At 36.8% G+C, this 13,675-nt stretch overlaps 1 protein-coding gene across 9 annotated transcripts in view; it reads left to right on the forward strand.

Annotated features, from left to right (window-relative positions):
* The window catches only part of ADGRB3 (adhesion G protein-coupled receptor B3), a 445,229-nt gene that overhangs the window by 49,681 nt on the left and 381,873 nt on the right, over positions 1-13,675 (forward strand). The window lies entirely within an intron of this gene.

Consider the following 13,675-nt stretch of genomic DNA (forward strand, 5'->3'; position numbering starts at 1 on the left):
TAAATACCAAACTGGGATTTTTTCCCAACTATAATCAAGTGGGTTCAGTACCCAAGCAACAGTACAACTCTACTAGAATAATACTCTCAAAATTATTATACAATTAGACTTGTGAATAACTACCCTTTTTCTGAGTTGCTGTGATGGTCCTTCTGGGCAACAAGGTCAGGAACACCAGTGCTGCTGGAGGGAGAGGCTAGGGTGCCTTAGGGAGCTAGATCTTTCCCAGGAGGAGCTCTGAAGACCCTTACATTCCAGCCCTACATCCACCTGTAGCTCTTCTTATGTTTCCCTGTCAGAGCCTGCAGACACAAAGGTCTGTTGCCTGTCAGGCAGTCACTATACCACCGTAATTATATATGGTAGTGTGGTACAACTGACAGCTTTTGCTCAGGTGAGGGATACTGATGGACAGCTGCAAATCAAAACCATGGGATATTGGCAGCAAAGTAGAGAAATGAGTGTGACAACCCTTTGCAGTTTTGAAATTTGACATTGTCATAGTTTGAGATTTTTGCCAGATTCATCCCATTCTGATTCTATTACTCTGGACAATTTAAGTCTGTCTGATCAATGGATCAGATTTGCCTTTGCTTGTGAAGCAAATAAACAGTATTCACATCATATGCTCTTTAGGTATTCTGAATTGCTGTCCTACAGGCACTTCTTTCTTGCTAGATGACAGTGCAGGGAATTAAAATTCCTAATTTCTCTTAGTACAGCCTGCAGTGAGCCAGGCAAATGCCCCTTTCTGTTCTCTTACGAGTGATTCATGTAGTTTCATAGTTTTTGATGTAACGTTGCTAAAACCTTATCAGTTTTTTTCAAAGAAGTTTTCAAGAATTCATTTCTTACATGACAATTCTTTACAATTTAAAATCCTGATATTGCAGTCCAAAAGAGTGTTACAGGCCTATGCATACTTCAGTGACTTTAGAATGAATAGGAAAGCATACAAATGAATAAAAATTCATCTTCATAGATGCAGTTTACAAACTGTAATTAAATTACTTAAATACTGGTTACTTTAATTTCTTTATTAACCTGTAACTCAGAAATGGAATTAGCATCCTGGGGCAGAATATGGGTGTTTAGAATATTTCAGTAGTTTGGAGTCCACCACAATGAAAGTAACTTACTAGCATGACACATGAACTAGTAAGTTGCTGTAGCCTATTTTTGGAGAAACAGCAAAATGACCTTAAAAAAGATTACTTACTTAAAATTTGAGGAATTTGTTCCTGTGGTTTCAGAATCAGAAGATAGATGAAATTTTGTTTAAGTAGCAGAAGAGGCCAATAAATGTTCAAAATATTCTTAAAAGAAATGCTCTGTGAAATGAAGGGGAAAAATAAAATGAAAGATAAGAGAAGAAGATTCCTAAAAATAAAAGCTGGACACTGTTTCTGACAACATGAAAAAGATAACACCTCTTGTAATGATGTCACCTTGGGGAAACAATGCATCAGTATGCAGTGTCTAACAAACTGTGGAGGAGACATTCATCCAAGAGAAATGTCATGCCCAGAGGTGCTGCAATTCTGACAGGCTGAGAAAAACGTTGTAAGTCAAACAGGAATGCTCACTGTTGTGGAGAAAGAAACTTATTTGTTTCTTTTCTTTATATCTAATATTAAAAGTATTTAAATATTTACAGTTATATGCATTTTTGTTCCTACCTGTTATTTCCAATTATGGTTGGAAGCAAAACCATGTAATTGCTGAGATGTAGTTGTAGTGTCCTGGTAGATTACTGCTACTCATGAAGGTAAATAAGGTTTTGCTTTAAGCAGGCAGAAGAAAGGTGAGTCAACATTTTTTAGTCAGACCATGTGTCTTTACTGAAAACCATGCTACAAAGTTTTTAACATAAGCAGTGAGTCTGTACTTGTTTTGTTGCAACAACTACTTTCAGCTATTCACAAAACAAACTTTTTTGACAGTTTTTTTTCTTATAAGAGTTTTGAAAAGGTCAAAGCTTTTTGACCTTTTCAAAATGAAAGACCTCACTTTTTTTCACCAACAAGTGACATTTTGAAAAATAAGCTAATCCTAGTGAAACAATTGTTTTAAAGGTCATAACCAAATGACCTAGACCAAATTTAAAAAAATGTTTTCTGAAAATTTAAAATGTTTTCTCTTTTACATTCTGTTAAAAGACAGGAAATATATTTGAGATATTTGAACCATTCACAAGATGACAAGAGAATGCATTTTCCAGTTGCACTGTAACATGTGGAAGATTCAGGTTTTAGACATGTTAAATATTTATTGTTTTTCCACCCAGGGAGACAGATTATATCAAGTTGCTCAGGGACTTTTACATCTGAGTTTTTATCTCCAGAGGTATATCTCTGCCACACATCTGGATACAGTGTTTGCCCACACTCATGGTGAATTTGTACATAAAGTTAGAATCGTCTGTGTTTCCTGTGAAGTAGACCTGAGAGAGTTGAAAGTTGTTCAGCTTGGAGTAGAGAAGGCTCGGGGGAGACGTTACTGTAGCCTTTCAACATATAAAAGTTTCTTGTAAGAAAGATAGACAATCTTGTTACCAAGGCCTGTAGAGGCAGGGCAAAGAACAATGGTTTTAAACTGAAAGAGGATAGATTTAGATTGGATAAAATGAAAAAAAATTTGATGATGAGAGGGGTGAGATGCTGGTTGTCCATGGAAATTCCCCAGAGAAATGACAGATTTCTTTGGGACAGGTTGTCTAGGGAAGTTGTGGATGCCAAATCCATGGAAGTGCTCAAGGCCAGGTTGGATGGGACTTTTGAATAACCTGATCTAATGAAAGATGACCTCGACCGTGGTAGGGGACTGAAGTAGATGATCTTTGAAGCTCCCTGCCAACCCAAACCATTCTAGAAATCTATGACTCTGTGTTGCAAATGGTGTCTGTTGTCTCTCATACTGCTGTCCACCTCTAAGTCTGTGTTTGGTGTTTCCCATAAACATTTTAAGAGGGAACTCTGACTCACCGAAATGGGTGTTTACTGTCAATCCCAGAGATGCATCCAGCTGAACTTGGTGCTTATAATTGCAACCCTATGAACTCAACGTTCCAGCCAGTTTCTTTTACCCCCTTATCTAGTCCACATTTGAGTATTTGGCTGTAGTGATATTATAGGAGACAGTGTCAAAGGGTGCCTTGTTAATATTAAGTCATTGGACATGCACTCTACTCCCATCCATGTATCATGGATCACATGATACAGTCTGTGTGCAGTGGCAGGATAGACTATTGCTATGAAGGCATAGGGCTACAGTGGAATACTTTGGTGAAAGGCAATTGAAGTTTTTCTGTGTAAATCTTTATAGCTCTCCAAAATCCAAAACATATTTTTTAAATTTAATTCTTTTAAAACGGGACCTCAGTGAAATAACCTTTTGATATTTAATTCAGATGCTTCTGAGAACAAGTGAGCATTGGAATTATAATGAAAGTTTGTAAATTTGTGAGATGTGTGTCAATTTTACAACTGAATTTTTAAAGCAAAATATGAATTTTTAGGAACAAAATATGTTCCTACTGCACTGAGTTCTATCATGTTACCAGAACTGTAGCAAGAGTTTTAGTGTTCAGAGCAGTTTAACTCCATGTCTATATGGCTTTTGTGTTAGACCCCATTAGTGTCAGTGTTAATCACGATCCCAGTAAGAAACAGACTCAGGCTCTATAAGGTATTTCTGAGAATCACACTTATTGGAGCTAATGAAGTAAAGACAATAGATAACCTCATGGTCCTTCTCGTGTGAGGACTCCAAGGTGTAGAGTGTCACAGGATGCATTGCTGCTCAGGGAAAAACACACAGAAGTTTACCAGCATTGTAGTCCCTATTGGTCTTCTGGCCTTTTCTTAGATGAAAACTCTTCTGTTCACAGCTTCTATCATGAAAGAAATGGACTTTTGCATAAGAATTTGCAGGTTCACTTTAAGGCAAAGACAAGGTCACACAAGTAATCACCACTACCAAGTGTGAGCTGCCTGCAGCTGCCTCTGTTACAATCACTCCTCTGAGCTTGTTCTGCAGCCAAGGAGAAGTAGCACAACACAGGCCCCAGGCGCTGCTGTCCATGCAGTGTAGCACTGGACAGCACTGTAACATGGATCTCTAAATCCTCAGTATATGATAGTCTTCTGGGTAGCCTCACTATATCTCCCAAACTCCAGTTCATGTTCTTTGGGCACCTTCCAGCTACTGCTGTGAAATCGGTGTCCTTCTAAAAGTAGGAGAAGCATCGGTTGCAGTCTGAAGTACAGACAATTTATACTCTTCATACCTCTCCTTAGATAATGCTCTCTTGTCATCTTAGATTTGTCCTGTCTTTATGTGAAGTGCCAAATAAATACCCATAATCCAGAATAGGCTGTTTTTTGCTTGTATGGAGAAGGAATGACTACCCAAATGAATGTCCCAACTGCTTTTTGTCACTTTACTGCCTATAAAGAGGAGCGTCAGTGGGTTGGATGGGTTCTCCAAAGAATAATGTTGAAATGAGAAAACAAAAAGAATTGGAAAAGTTCTGTCATTTTCTAATCTGCAACATTGAGGTGCTTACCAAGAATTCCAATAAACAGACACAGGTGAAATTCAATAAAGTAGACAAAGTGTGGGCTAAGTTTTTATTCTTCTTACAGTACTTGCAGTAATCTGCTGCTGTCAGAGTACCCACGTAATTTACAGTATATGTGGGGAATAGAAGAAGGAATAGTTGGAATCAAGTTTAGTAGGTAGCAGGTTTCTTTATCTATCTTCACTTTTGCTCCTTGCAATACACTTTTTTTTTCGCCCAGTAATTAACTTCCATGGGTATTTAATTTAATTCGTTCGGCATCAGCCTTTCTGGATTATTGTTTTTCCAATATTTATTCTCTATATGATGGCAGTCCTGGCTTGTGCAATTATCCTTAAGGGCATTTCAGTTTTTCTTACTTTTTTCGTAGTGCTTTACAGCCAAGTGCTACAAGTTTGATTAAAGTGGCAGTTTGGTCTGACTCATTTATGGGCTTTATGTTCCTTTTACTCCAAGTGCTACAACTGAAAGCTTTTAGTGATGGGCAGAAAGCAGGGAGGGGGTTCTCTATTTGTTTTGAAGTGTAAGGACTAAATTTAGTTCTAATAAAGCAAACAAATTTTAAGTGAGATTGATCAGTAAATACTGCATTATTTGCATCCAAATTAATGGATTTTTCATGTTTGTGGCATTAGTACCTAGTGCTGCAAATGCAAAATTGCATAAAATATTTCATCTTCCATCCTTATGCTTTTCATGTCTTATAATGCCATAAATTCCTGTCAGCGTTACTTAAGAGGGAGAAATTGAGGACAGGATTAGGCTGTAGCAGTAGAATATTGCTGCAGAAAGAGCAGCATGACAAAGGCCAGCTTGAGATTCAGCAGATCACAGACTCTCCTTAGCTGTTTTTGTTGACAGATATCCTGCATTGCTCACACTAGAGTGAAAGCTGGCCCTTTCCATACAATAAAAACTCTCTAGACAGCAAACCCCCTCTGAAAAAAAAAAAAAAAAAAAAAAAAAAAAAAGAAGAAAAGGTAAATTGTTAGTCTATCTCTGCAGTAGATCCTTTTAATCAAGAACATTGTGCTCAAATTAAAAAAAAAAGCCTCTAATTCTCTTCTCATTTAAACAGTGGCAAATAAGAAATAATTCTGAAAAATAAATCTGAAGAAGGAACTAGAAATTTCTCTGACAACAGGGAAAAATTTTAGCTGTTCAACTTAGTAATAAGTATACATTAAAAGCTTACCCTCATTGCACTATGTAAGCTTACCCTCATTGCACTGTGTACTTATTCTGGCTTGTTCAACTCTCATATTTTATAATGGCAAGGTTTTTAAATATATTTGTGAATTTCTGATTTTATCTTCCTTCTAGAAAGCCCTTCTGTTGCGTAATAAATGCTGAGAATAGTCAGAAAAAAGTGCTGCTTTGTGAAGGAACAAAATCACATCTGCATATTAAGTCCAGAGGCTTGAAGTAATGACTTGGCCTTTGGTGGACAAATGTTGAATGACTGAATCATTGCCCCTTAAGTTAAATAGAGAACTACTGCAGATGTAGCTCTTGCCAGTTATGGCTTTCAGATACTCCTTGGGACTCCTGTGCCTCCAAATGCAATTGTCAACTGACCCAGAAATATCATGGCTGTTTATATAATTAGGTGGTTCACTCATGATGGTATAACCGCCACCAAATATACAACAACAAACAAAACTATTTCATTTAGTTTGCAGTTTTAGCAAGGGATCATTTGAACAGCGTATAAAAGTAGGGAGATTTTTACTTACCTAGAGATTTTTTTCCATTACAGAGCCCCTTACAAAAGATGTATGAGCCAAGGAATATTTTGGACAGACCTCAAAACAGAGCTTTTTGGAGTGTGCAACTTAGATACCATGAAGTTCAAGGCCAGCTTGTATAAGGCCTTGAGCAACCTGGTGTGGTGGGAGCTGTCCCTGCCCATTGCAGGGGGAGTTGGGACTAGATAATTTTTAAGGTCTCACTCCAACCCTTAATATTCTACTATTCTATGATTCTAAGATTCTCTTGACTTTAAAGTCTGTTTGAAATCAGAGAAAAAAACCACATCTTCTGTGAGAAAAATACTGAAAATATCTCCTGACAATTTAAAATATCCAGTGGTACTTTGACCTTGGTTAAAAATATGGGCAGAAGGTGATTAAAATAAAATTGAAAAGTTTGTTTTAAAAAAACACTTCAAAAAGAATATTTCAGAATTTTTAGATTGTCTCTCTCTTTCTGGAAAAAATTGCAGTGACATTGCAAATCATGATTATTATGCAGAGAATTACTTATTAACGAGGGTAATCTGTCTGCCTTATGAAGCAAACACAGGTAAAGAAATATTTTAAAGACATGGAAAAAAAATTTAAAGTTTCTTCTTTATCGACCCACAATGGAAAATATCATTAATATAAAGCAAAAAATATAGAGGAGGGCATGAGATGATAAAAAACTTTAAGAAGTAATCATTCCAGAAGATGCCAAAGCTTGTGTATGCTGAAGTGCTTCATAATCAAATATAGAATGTCAGTCTTAAAGGTGTAGATGAAAAGAAGCTGCCAGTTTTTGCCAAATGTGAAACCTGAGCTAGATAGAATCTGTAACTTACGTTCAGAACAAATATTCCAGTTTCTCCCACATCACCCAGGGAATGGTCTATCATCAGTATTTATACAAGTAATTATAAAAAATATTATTGATAAGCTGTGATCTCAAACCAGACAATACTGAGGAGGTGTCTGTGCCAAGTGGACTTGGAAGGTTAACTAAATATATCAGAAATACAGGTGACTTTCATGGTCATAACAGGTTGAATAACTGGAACAAGGAGGACCAGTGCTGGTAGTTGCAAATATTGATATTTGAAAACTTTACTAAAGCTGATGACATGCCTTTGCATAATGACTGTGTTTTCTATCACTTCTATTTTGTGTATTGTTTATGCTTTCATGTTGGTTTTGATATCTAAATTAGGGTGGGGTTTTTTTTCAGAGAATTATAAGATACTGATGGCTTTAAGAAAATACAAAACCTGGAGTTTTAAGGAAAAAATATTATGTGAGATATGCTATAAAACTGAAAGACTTTGAGAAATAGCAGGATTAATGAAGACCCTAATTCTGATTTGTGATGGGAGGATCTATCAAAATTAATAGCACTTTTATATTTGTTAGGGGATTTTCTGAGCTAAAGAGAATATGTTACAGATTTACTCATGTGAATTTTTCAAAATGATTATCAACGGGATAGCATTGGACTCTCTCTCCAGGCTCCGTTGGCTGTACCAGCTTCCCAAGGGCTATAATCTGAGTTTAGATGCATTACTCAAAACTAGACACTTATATTTACATATTGTAATTTGAAGCTGAGTCCTACACAAAGTGCTGATAAATTCTAATTCGTTTTTTTCTATTTAAATATTACAGCACATTCACTGTTCCAGTGTGGGATGCAGCCTTGCTGTTCTTTGTGGTAGACTTAGATCAGGCATATTTTGCAGTCACTTCCAGAGGGAAAAAATGCCTTCTGATGGATATGAGGAAGGGATTTTTTTCCCATTCCAATTTTTAGAGATCTTTTAGCAATGAATATGGATCAAGGTTTTGCTCTTACTTTTATTAGTTTTTTGTCAAGTCTACTTTTTCAGTTTTCAGCTGTCTAAAATTACTCAAACAGAATGGCCCCTTACACAAAAGAATTATTTCCTAGGGCTATGAATAGCAGGACACAGACCCTGAACAGGACTCTGAATTTAGGAGGAGCTAGCACAAAGAGACTGCAAAAGTAGCATGTCTGTGACAATCTATTTTGCCAAGCACAATGTAGTGCAGTTAAACTCTACTGTTTTGTACTAAATGGAATCTTTTGAAGAAACTGGTCTCCATTTCTGAGTATGAGATGCAGTAATCTACAAACCAAGAAGGAGTGTATCAGCCTGTGAAATATTACTGCTGGGTCAGGAAAACTAGGCAAAATTCAGTATAACAAGAGCCTTTTGCTCTGCATCATGTCATCTTGTTGTCTCATCTTTGCTGTGCTTTGGTATTTTAAGAAGATGAAATATGTTGTAACAGTGGAATAGACCTACATATGTTTTGCATTTCAGCTTGTGGTATTTCATCATCTTTATTGACTCCATACTTATCCAACCCATCCATGAGATACACTGATCTAAATGCAAACTTCAACTATCACCAAGAAAAGAGATAACTCCACATTGTTAACATAGGAATTCAGGTGTTTTCTTCATGGAGGCTTACTGAGTTTGTGTATAAATTTTAGGGACATGCATTGTCCCCTTAGTATTTTAAAATCTTTACTTATTTTCTGTTACGAGGATCTTTTCATGTATGGCTTGGTTTCTTTATCTATAGGAAAAGCATGGTGAGAACTATGTTCAGTTTAATGGTATTCAGCCAAATTGCAACAGACTTAATCAGGTGGTAGCGAGCATCAACTGTTTGAATTAATTAGAAAATAGGTATCTAACTGTTGATGCTGCCATGTTTGCTGCCTGAAGCACACTACCTGCACATTTTCTGCTGCTGTAGCTCAGAAGTGGGAGGAAAAAGGGCATGCTGGTTTTACGATAGTTAATCAAAATCTAGCAAGAAACACAGCTTATGTTGACTAACATCATGATGAGTAGCAATGGCCTGCTAAGTATCCCAAAGCACTGTTCAAATCTCAAGATACACTCTGTTAATAGAATACAGTGAAATAACGTCAAGAGAGAGAAATATTAATTTTTTTTTAAATACGCAAAATTAAACTGATAATACTACAGCTTTACTACATTTGTAATTATGTTTGTCAAAGAAAAGAAAAATCTGTTGGAAGAAAACACTAGTATATAGCCTATCAAAGAAACCCCTCTGAGCCTGACTGAAGAAAAATTGCATTTCAGTGACCCTCAGAATGCTGCCAAGGTCGTCCAGTCATCCAGTCCTTCGCTTCTGTGCTACAGCCATTCATGCAAATTAAAGCTGCCTGCAGGCCTGCTGCAACTTGCAATATGCACATAGCTCTTCAAAGAGTTCTGAATACGTGCAAGTAGATTATTTGGGTTAACTTTCTTTTCCAGTCCTTCTTTTATTTGTCAGTTTAGGATTCTTGTTACCTCTACCCTTCTTCATCTTATACCATACATCCAATTTGCACATTTTACAAGAAAGAATGACTTTTTTTTTGATGTAAAGTGAGATGTAGTCAAAAGGAAAAATTACATCAAGGAAGGAAGAAAGCCTGGAGAAAGCACTGGGATGTGGCTGCCACAAAAACCTAACATGAATTCTACTTTTTTTGCTTGAACAGTTTCAGTGTTTGTTGTTGCTCTCATGATTTTGTTATCACTGCAAGCAGCAATGTAAGCAGCATTTTGAATTTCACTTGTTATGAGCTGTGTTATAATTGTGTTGTTGCTCATTTGTGGCTGCGTGGTGACTGAAACAGATGTGCCTCTTTGGGGTGAGCAGTGCTCAGGGGCTTATCTCTTTGTAATTGCTCAGGGCACTGATGAATTCAAAGGAAATAGCTCAATGTTATGGCAAAAAAACTTAAGAGCGAGGACAAAGAAAAAAGAATATAGGTCTGAGTGCTGGGGCTATCTGCTTGATATACACTCTTTACTCTTCTACCTGTTTGTGTATTTGTTTCATCATGTCCCTCTATAGCTTTACACATGGCAGAAAGCATAGTGAGAGTTGCATTTCACAATAGAGCTGTCAGGCAGCCGAGCTCAGCCTTTTGTGTCATTTCATGGAAGTTTGGGGGCTGGTTGTCAACACATTAAACAAATCCTACCTTTCAGAGAGGGCATGGTAAACTTCAGGGCACTCTATGCTTTTTTAGAGGAGAACATGCTTTTATTTTTGGCTGAATCATACAGCTAAAAAGCAAAATCATACTTCCAAAGCAAAAATCACTTCTGGTCATCCTTGCTTTTTCCCCTTCTTGGAAAGCTGGAAAATAAACTGTATGAATGAACGTACCAAAGAATGGCCAAAACCAGAAACAAACAGTTACGAAAACAAAGTCTTGGATGGAGTTGAAGTTTAGACAACCTTAAGTCTCTTGTAAGAGAAGAGGATTAATTTGTTTTGGGATGTCTGCTTAGAAGTTACTCTGCAGCTCATCCATCTAGACTTAGTATCTCAGGGCATCATAAGATGAAGTCCCCTTCAGTTTCTCATTTGAGACCATGATAAAAGCCTTACTCGAAGCCCAGTTTCCTTCAGAGTTCTTTTCCTACAATGAGCTTCTGGTAGCTGATGCAAAGACATTTCTGAAAATATGATAAGCTGTTCCTGTGGTACTTTGCCCAAGTAATTTCCAGTGATTCTTGGCATATCTTTGTGTAAAGTGATCACTACTTACAAACATAGTCAAGAAAATGCCAGCATAACTTCACAATCTGAGCACAGATTCTGGATTTTTTTGTCAGTGTTTTGGAAACAAGCTCTTTTGCCTTTGCCAAGCAAGCAGGCAGCCCTAAATCCTGGAAACAGGTGACTGGTTCCCTGCCTGCTTCCCCTCTTGAAACTCAAAGTTTCAGGGAGCCTCCTCTCCTCACATTTTGCCAAAAATTAACTTGATTTCAGTCTGCTTGTAATACAAACTGTAGCTAATAATGAGACTGGAAGAGTATTCTTTTTTTTTTTTGGCTGTATTTCTGTGGCCTTTTTAACCTCAGGCATTGTCAAACTCTAAATTAGTTATTAAAAGCAGAAAGTATTGATTAGGCAAAGCTAGGTTTCTCAGGCAATAACATTGATTTAATTTTATTAAATTTAAAAAAGTAATTTAAAAATTTCTTCATGTCATGAAGGAACACAAGTTAAATCTTTTGACCTGATATACCTGAAATGTTTTAGTTTAGATCAGGTGGTCCATTATTTAATTGTGTTTGAACAAGTATCTCATAAAAACTAGAGCAGGGGTGCCTTCCATCCCAGGACTTTATATGTCAAAATCCACTATAGTTTTTGAGCTGGTTGAATCACATCTGTGCATTTATGGCAGGCTATGTCTGTGATGCATCACAACAACTGCACTTCTTTTCCAAATGTGCTGAGAGGAATAAATGGTTCTCAGACTGCTTCTGCATCATTGTTACTAACTTGCTGGTTCTTACTGTTTGTTGGAGGGAGTCTGAAGACCATTAATGGCATGAAAGAGTTCTAACGGGTTTGAGAGTTTTGAGTCTACACTAGTTAAAATGCAGTTTGGAATTTGGAAAAAAATAATTCAAAATATCAAAGTGGGATACTTTGCAATACTCATTCTGTCATTAAAAAATAGAAAGAAGTTTTAGATTAAACAAAATATCAGATTGCCAGGATTTCTTACAGAATGGCAGCTTTTACTCTTTGTAAATTCCAGTTTCAGCTTAACTTGCTGATACTAAATTAATCCAATCTTGGGAATAATATTGAGTTACTAAGAATTTAATTATTGTGATTGATATAGGTTTTTTTTGTCAAATGGTGTCATACACAACATTTTAAATTCTTACAGACAGTACTTAAATCTGCTGAAGCTTACATTTGTTATTGTTGATTGATGCCAAAATACTGCAAATTGACAAAAAGTGTTTGTTTGTTTTGAAGTGGTTTTTTTTTCTTTTTGTTTTATTGATCTTCCTGTCTTGTTGAGTGTGTTTAGTTGATCAAGTAGAGCCAGAGTTCATCCAGGTCTCCAGTCCTACAAATGCAACAAACTAAGTCCAAATAGCTGGTATTCACTGCATTACTGCTAGTCTGCATAAGTAGTGCAGAAGATGCTGTTAAAACAATAAATTATTTCACTGTTTGAATTCATGCTTCAGCTTAAGAGAGTCATATGCAGTGAGGTGTGCACAGCCTTCACATTAATCTCGTTGTTTTTCAGTTTTCAGAGAAGGATGACGATACATAGTCCACCAGTGCAAGATGGAGAGACACTTAATTGCTCTGGCCTGGTAGGCCATGTTAGGCTAAAAAAGGCCAGCAACAATACTTGTTCTTCACTAATGTAGTTCTAAGAAAAAGCTAATACAGACAGTCTGTTTAGAACAAATTTAACATCACTTTTTTTGTTTAAATGACAATTTTGTACTTTTAGGCCATAAATTTTATCTTTTTAATTTTGAGGCTTTCTTATAGAGTGGGTAAGATGTACCTGCTTTGTAGACAAGTACATCATTTGTACTGCTACTTCAGCACACCTTGTAATTTAGCAACCTCCCCAAACCTATATGTGCATCATCACTGATTCACAAAATTTAATTAGTCTTTCTTATAGAGGTACAAAAACCTTTTAGGTTGTTTTTATTCTATACTCATACTGGCGGATCAAGCACAATACACCCACAGCCTTTCTACACAGAGTATATGGCTTATCATGAAAGGCATAAAAAAACCAAAAAAAACCCCAAAAAAAACAACCAAGCCACAAAGCCAGAGCAGTGCAGTGAGGGGGAGTGCTGGAGCAGTCCGGAAGAGAACTCTGTCAAATACGTGCTTCCCACACTCAGTCTGCTGCACCCATTCTGCTCCTTGCATTGGGAGAGATGGGACAGCTATGGCCAGGAGGAGGAATGGTAGTGCAAAGGACAAGTATCTTAGTACAGTATGATAGAAAAATCAAATGCGACTGAAATGCTTTATGTTAAATATTAAGCAGCGTACCAAATCCAATGGAAACAATGGACAGTACCTTTTTCCCAGTCTGTAAACATCCATACATTCCTGCTCTGAGGATACTCTATTCATGCATTAGTACATTTGTGACAGAGTTACCTAGTAGTGCTTTTCAGCTATTCCCATGTTGCCTAGGGTACTAAATGAGTCCTGCAGGAGTTTTCTTCGCTGTTTCACTGAGTTTCCTTTGTGAGGGAAAACTGCCCATACTCTACAAGGCAAAATACAATCTTTCTACCCATTCAGAAATAAGAATAAGTCAAAAAAAAAGAAGTTGGATATGTGGGAAGTAAATGATGTAATTCATTTCTGCCCTCTAATTTGAAGCTTTTAGGAACAAAAAAATTTTCAAAATTGCTCATATAGCTAGCGACAATCAACAGTTTCTGCAACAAAATGGCCATGCATTTCCAAACCTATGGGCTGATTATTGTAAGAGTGC

Source organism: Passer domesticus, chromosome 3 (assembly GCF_036417665.1).
Source record: "Passer domesticus isolate bPasDom1 chromosome 3, bPasDom1.hap1, whole genome shotgun sequence".
Taxonomy (NCBI): Eukaryota; Metazoa; Chordata; class Aves; order Passeriformes; family Passeridae; genus Passer; species Passer domesticus.